This window comes from Hypanus sabinus, chromosome 10, assembly GCF_030144855.1.
Source record: "Hypanus sabinus isolate sHypSab1 chromosome 10, sHypSab1.hap1, whole genome shotgun sequence".
Lineage (NCBI taxonomy): Eukaryota > Metazoa > Chordata > Chondrichthyes > Myliobatiformes > Dasyatidae > Hypanus > Hypanus sabinus.
The window spans coordinates 119,805,166-119,812,251 of NC_082715.1; the positions used below are offsets into that span (position 1 = coordinate 119,805,166).

Genomic DNA, 7,086 nt, shown 5'->3' on the forward strand with positions numbered 1-7,086 from the left:
TTTTTTCCCCTCAAGTGAAGTCAACTGATGCATTAATCATGGTCAGGGTACTTGTGGGAGTCTTCACAGTCCTTCTACATAATCATGCCTTCGGATCTTCGGAGGCTGGGAGTGGGTAAGGGAATGGCGCTGCATGTAGTGAGTTGTCCAAAAGATAGCACACCTAAACATGTGACAGTCACTCACTAGAGCAAGTGGAACCTGCCAGGATGAAGGTGAGGGCATTGCCCAGTGAGGGCAGAATTTCAGTGTGTGGATCCTTAGGGACCACTCTTCCGGTGCATGCTTTACATGGCCCACTGCACCCACAGGGATACTGTGGCTTCAGATCAGGTTATGATAATAGAAAAGTAGCAAGTACTCCATAAATTTTCCTGTCAGAGTTGTTAGCTCTGAGCTGATTGTCCAAATCTGGAGAACCGATGGACCACTCTTACTTTAGTGCGGGTAACTCTCCCAGGAGCCAAAGTACAAGGCCCTGACTCCAGATAACATAGCTATCTGGATCACTGAGGCATGCAAGCCTCCAAACCCTACAAAAAGGTTGTGGTTCTCTTGGAGGTAGAAAGCTAATGTCAATAATCTTACTCATGAAATTCCTGGATTGTTAAAAGCTTTTTGATTCAATGAAAACTGGGGAAGAACATTTGCTGTCTTTAACTGGTCTATACCCAGCAGCAGACGAAGAGCTGGAATGAATGAGCCCATTTTTCGGATGGCAGGCTGTGTCTGTGCACGGCAAGATCCCACAACCGGGACATTGGCAGAATGTGGAGGAGAGGGGAAACATGGCAGAAAGTGGGCTACCACGGGAATAATATTTGGGCCCCACCAACTCAGTCTTTACCAACGGTTTGACTAAAGGCACCAAAATAAAATACAGTCAACCATCACTAATCCGACTACCTGTAACCCTATTCCTTCGATAATCCGGCACTGATCTCAAATCTTCCGTGTAACTGTTATTTCAAATTTCCTGGGCCACCGTACCAATCTGCTGCACATTGTTTTGGTTGCGCTAGATCTGTTCAAATGTTGGTGCCCTCTTGTAAGCACAGACAAGCGATTCCTGCTTGTTTTCCTCCATTTGTTAATATCATTTGCGTGAGGCGCGGCTGCCCAGCACCCACCCGTCTCACCCGCCAGCGGCAGGGGAGCTGACGCATGCTGGGTCAGTCCGCCTTCTCGCTCGCCTGCCATCAGTTGTGCACCACCCTCCAGCGTCACCCGGCCAGCGCTCCGTTCTCTTCTGCCTACGACATCAGATCAGATGTGGCGACCCACTGAATTTAAGCATATTACTAAGCAGAGGAAAAGAAACTAATGAGGATTCCCTCAGTAACTGCAAGTGAGGAGAGAAGAGCCCACCACCGAATTCCTGGTGGCCTGGCGATCACATGAAATGTGGCGTATAGAAGACCTTCTTTCTCCGACTTCTGCTTCTGCTCACCCAGATGTTTTTGAAGAAACTGTTATCCCAGTTTCAGCACCAGTTCCTGATGCTTCACTCATTTTTCAAGATGACGATGTTGATGATCCTGACAACCCCACATTTACAGGCATGTAACTTTGCCTGAAGGTACATTAAACATCTCACTTTAGAAGCAGAAGTGCTCAACTGTTCTGTATAAGTTAATTCCTGTACATTTACCTGTACCATTTATTTTATCTGTGCCTGTACAGCATATTACTTTATTAAAATTTCACTTGCTACTCATTTAATATTTCTGTTTCATTATTATCTAACTTGTACTGATTTACATGATATTTTATAGGTATTATGAGGCGGTTAGCTATTGCTTAATGTGATCCTTCTGTAATTTGGCATTTTCACTAGTCCGGTGCTCCTCAGGTCCCAACGGTGCCGGATTATAGAAGGTCGACCTGTATTTGCAAGTTTACCAATGATACAAAGCTAGTTGGAAACATGAATAGTGACAAGGATGGAAAGAGGATTTAAAGGAGTAAAGTGAATCAGCTATAATGTGGCAGATTGCATATAATGTAGAAACGTGGGGTATCTGTTTTGGTTGACGTTTCAGATTAGGAACTATCATCTGGATCTTTGTGCAGATGATGGGTTTTGACCTGAGACATAGGTCTGACATTGAGACCTATCAATCAAGTTCATCAACTCTTGACATTGAGACATATCAATCAAGTTCATCAACTGACCTGCTGTTCCTCCAGCCTCTTCTTTCTTGATCCATGTTCCTGTATCTATGGTCTTTTGTGTCTCCCTTCAGATAAGGCCTCCTTTTTTTAAGGTTAGGAAGATTTGAGTTCACGTTTCTTAGGGGGGTTCAAGAGGAAGACGACTTCTCCCGGCTGCGGATATCAGAATGGGAGAATGCAAACTGAAGTGTTCCAGTTACAGAGAAAATGCACTGCAGGCAAACTCTGCAAGAAACAAAATGAGGTAGATTGCTAGGTCAAGAATTCATCTTGTACTTCTAAAGAACCATTCAATAGTCTTTTAATAGTGGGATAGAAGTTGTCCTTGACAGAAGTTCATTTATGATCCAATTAAATGGCTGAGTAAGCTTGAGGGACTGAGTGGCCATTTCATGCTGCTGTCTCTTGTATGCCTTGACTGTTTGGACTGGTAGACTGCACTAGCGTGCAGAAACAGCCCAGCAAGATTCACTTCAGTGAATTAATTTTTGTAGTCAGAATGCAATGATACATTTCTGAGCAGCAGTTTTTTTCAAAGGGCTGGAAGTGTGTTGGCTTTTCCAGTGCTCATTACATTCCAGGCAATAATAAATCACAGTAAATTTCAAAAGTCCTGGGACTATCCAGCTTGACATTCTACATGGTCTTCAAAAGCTGGAGAGTTCCAGCTGGCGAGGTTGGAGCATCATCTAGCCATGCCCTCTGGCATTGGCTATGAATGGTAGAGAGTGCACTCTCCCTGTTTTTGGGGTTCTTAATATTGCTTCAAACAGAGATTCTCCTGCACTCTCTGTTCTGGCAAGATTCCCAGCTATCCTTTTCCAGTTTTCCCACACACAGACCCATGTAGAAGAATCTTTGAAGTCAAGTGGATCAGAGAAATGCTTTTGAATAACAGCTATCGAGTGAAGCGTGAAGCAATTGCCTATTGTTTGTTTTTCCTTGTGTTTATTAGCTTCCAGGACCTGGATATCAGTTTCAGAGCCAGCATTTATTGCCTATTCCCAATTGCCCCAGAACAGATTCCTTCTGCGTCATTTCAGAATTCATGACTCTACTGTGGTGTGGAGTCACACATAGGTCAGAGAAGTTAGCTGACATACTCTTCTGAAGGGCATTAGTGAACCAGAAGGCTTTTGCAACAAAAAAAAAGTCTGGTGGTGTCATGGATGTCATAATCAATAACAAGCTGCTTGCTTATAAATTCCAGATTTTGTGCTCTTATCCACCCAAGTTCCAGTTTAGCTGGCAAAGTCGTGACGGGCAGTGCACGCAGAGTGGAGACACAAGAAACTGCAGATGTTGGATATCTGAAGGAACACAGAAGAAGCTGAAGGAACTCAGTCGGAGAGGCAGCATCAGATGGACTGGCAGAGCTTCGGGTTGGGACCGTGCACCTGGATTGATGAAGGCGGTCAGCCCAAAACATCTGTAGATGCCGCCTGACCCATTGCGCTTTTGTGTTTTGCAGTCCATGCACACCTCCATTTTAACATCTTTGAGGAAACAATAATCTGATTTGCATAAGTCTATGAGGACCCATTGCTCATGTCGTTAGCCCTTACACAGGAATGTCTGCCCTCTCAAACATATTTATACAACTCTCCGTATTGGCGCAGTAGTTGGTAATTCAGAGGCCTGGTCTAGTATGAACTTCCCCCAGCCCTTTCCCCAAGATACGAGAGTAAGACACTTGGAGGCTCAGATTTAGAGTGAGAGGGAATTTAAAAAGGGACCTGAGGGGTAACTTTTTCATTCAGAGGGCAGTGAACATACAGAATAAGCTGCCAAAGGAAGTGATTGATGAAGGTTTATTGATATAATTTAAGAAACACTTGGATAGGTACACAGAGGAGAGGGGCTTGGAAGGTATGGGCTGAACACAAATTCAGAATCAGACTCAGTTCTAATATCACTGACACATGTCAGTGAAGTGTTACCATGATTGAATTTAGATCTACAGGATTAGAAACATGGAAAGCCTACAGCACAATATAGGCCCTTCAGCCCACAAAACTGTGCCGAACATGTTATTACCTTAGAAATTAACTAGGGTTACCCATAGCCCTCTATTTTTCTAAGCTCCTAAAAGTGCTTTTCTTCTATTTGTGTTCTTCTAAGAGTGTTCTCCTATTTTTCTAAGTTTCTAAGATTATATATAGAATAGCTGATTCCTGAAGTGATTACATACTGGAATATAATCAAGGGGCTCAAGGGTTTATATGTAGAATAATGGATACCCTGGGACTAATTACAGACTAGAATCTAATCAAGGGGTTCAGGAGGTTTATATATAGAATAACCATATAACCATATAACAATCACAGCACGGAAACAGGCCATCTCGGCCCTCCTAGTCCGTGCCGAACCCTTAATCTCACCTAGTCCCACCTACCCGCACTCAGCCCATAACCCTCCACTCCTTTCCTGTCCATATACCTATCCAATTTTACCTTAAATGACACAATTGAACTGGCCTCTACTACTTCTACAGGAAGCTCATTCCACACAGCTATCACTCTCTGAGTAAAGAAATACCCCCTCGTGTTTCCCTTAAACTTCTGCCCCCTAACTCTCAAATCATGTCCTCTAGTTTGAATCTCCCCTACTCTCAATGGAAACAGCCTGTTCACGTCAACTCTATCTATCCCTCTCAAAATTTTAAATACCTCGATCAAATCCCCCCTCAACCTTCTACGCTCCAATGAATAGAGACCTAACTTGTTCAACCTTTCTCTGTAACTTAATTGCTGAAACCCAAGGGATACCTTAGGTGATTACAGACAGGAATCTAAATGAAGTTTCAGTAGGTTTGAGTGTAATGGATACCAGAGGTAATTACTAATTGGATTCGAATCGAGGGGTTCACAGGTTTATGTATAAAATACCAAAAGCACATAGATGCATCCATCGGACCATTAGCTATTTTCGACTTTGCAACTTTCGTATAGTTTATTCATCGTGTTGAGGGATAGAATAATGTGATGGTTAAGTTACTGGACTGTCAGTCAGAGTTCTAGATCATTGACCCACAGACATGAGTTTAAATACTACCAGGACAGTCTGCGATTTTTGATTCAATAAATCTGGAGTTTTATCTCAGTAACAGTCAGAATCAGAATCAGGTTTAATATCACCAGCATATGTCATGAAAGATCTTTGTATCAGCAGTACAATGCAATACATAATAATAGAGAAAAACTGTGAATTACCGTCAGTGTATATATAAAATATAAAAAGGAGAAATAGGAGTATTTGATGGCCGCCGGGCTTGTACTCACTGGAGTTTAGAAGAATAAAGGGGAATCTCATTGAAACCTATTGAATATTGAAAGGCCAAGGTAGAGTGGATGTAGGGAAGACGGTTCTTATACTGGGTGGGTCTAGGGCTGGGAGGCAAAGCCCCTGAATAGAGGGGCACCCATTTAGGACAGAGATGAGGAGGAATTTATTTAACCAGAGGGTAGTGAATCTGTGGAATTCATTGCCACAGGTGGCTGTGGAGCCCAGTCGTAAAGTATACCTAAAAGTGGAGGTTGAGAGGCGCTTGATTAGTGCAGGTGACAAAGGTTATGGGGAGTGCACTTGCATGCACTGCAAGCAAAGTGATGGTATTGGCAGTGATATCCACATATTAAGAGCGAGTAAATTCTAAAAATGGTCAAGTCCTCTACAGGGGTTTACCAACTTTAAAATGACCTGATTTAACAAAATCCAATTTTACACAAATTCTCCCATACATTTTAAAAGCTTTTTTTCAAGCAGTTACTGATAATAATAAAATATTACATAGTGTTTATTAATGACTAGATGCAGTGTATATTCCATTAGTATTAGGGTGATTATTTAATGAAATGGAAGAATTGTACTAAGTGTATATACAGAGATGTGATATAGGTAGGTGTAGAAAATTGACATTTCTGATTTACAGAGATCGGCTGACAGTCAGTACTTAGGAACTGGACTCTTATGTATCCAGAGAACTGCCTGTACTGGCATGATTCTGGAGAGAGGGAGGGCTCTGAAGATTGTGAAAGATCTAATCTCAGTTTCTGAGGCACAGTTTGCATTGCAGTCTGTTTCCAACAAATGCACATGGCTTTCCAGGTTAAAGCACCTCACCGTAAACTGCGTACTTGCTGCATAACTTGTTTCCCATCAGAGTGTCTGAAACATTGGTTATTGGGTGAAATGAAATTCAGATCATTGCAGCAATATGCAAGCTGCCTCTTTAAAAAGGCTGTAACATGGGATTGTTTCCCACCCAGTGATCTCATTAGCTATTAAACAGCGGACTGCTGCAGGGGCAAAAAATTAAATAAACTGCAAATTTATTTCAGTCTAGTCTACCCTATACATCTACATACTTAATAATTCATACATATATACTTGGGAGAAGTCCCTAAATCTCTAGGTAAAAATTCTATGGGATTGGAAATTAGTAACTACAGCACTCTAGTCAAAGATGGCATATCAAGTTGAAGCTGGAATGTCCTTAAAATGCAGTAACAATTATTTTTCCCCATTTGTATCTAGACTGCTCTGTGTGACAGCTATCAAGGGAAGGAATACTATGTTTGAAATTTTAAATGTTTTTTTTATTTTTTATTTTGATTTATATGGCCACAATCTGCAAAGTAGGGAAGTGTTACATTGGGTGTGCATACTCCTGGATTGCTTGTAATAATGTTTTGAAGTTGCCTTTAACTTGATGATTTTGAACTGGACATACCTCATGAGGTGAAAGAGGTGAGTTCTTTGATTGGTGTAAGTGAATTGATTAACTCATAAACTAAAATCAAATAGTTTGAAGATTGTTGTCACTTTTTCCATGTTACACCTCTGATTTTGCTCCCATAACTTTGTGTACCTCAGCACCTCCAACCTCTGTTCATAACTGAAATGCTCTAT

At 41.7% G+C, this 7,086-nt stretch overlaps 1 protein-coding gene across 4 annotated transcripts in view; it reads left to right on the top strand.

Moving 5' to 3' along the window:
• Positions 1-7,086, top strand: part of daam2 (dishevelled associated activator of morphogenesis 2) — a 310,900-nt gene that overhangs the window by 221,951 nt on the left and 81,863 nt on the right. The gene's annotated exons all lie outside the window — the stretch shown is intronic.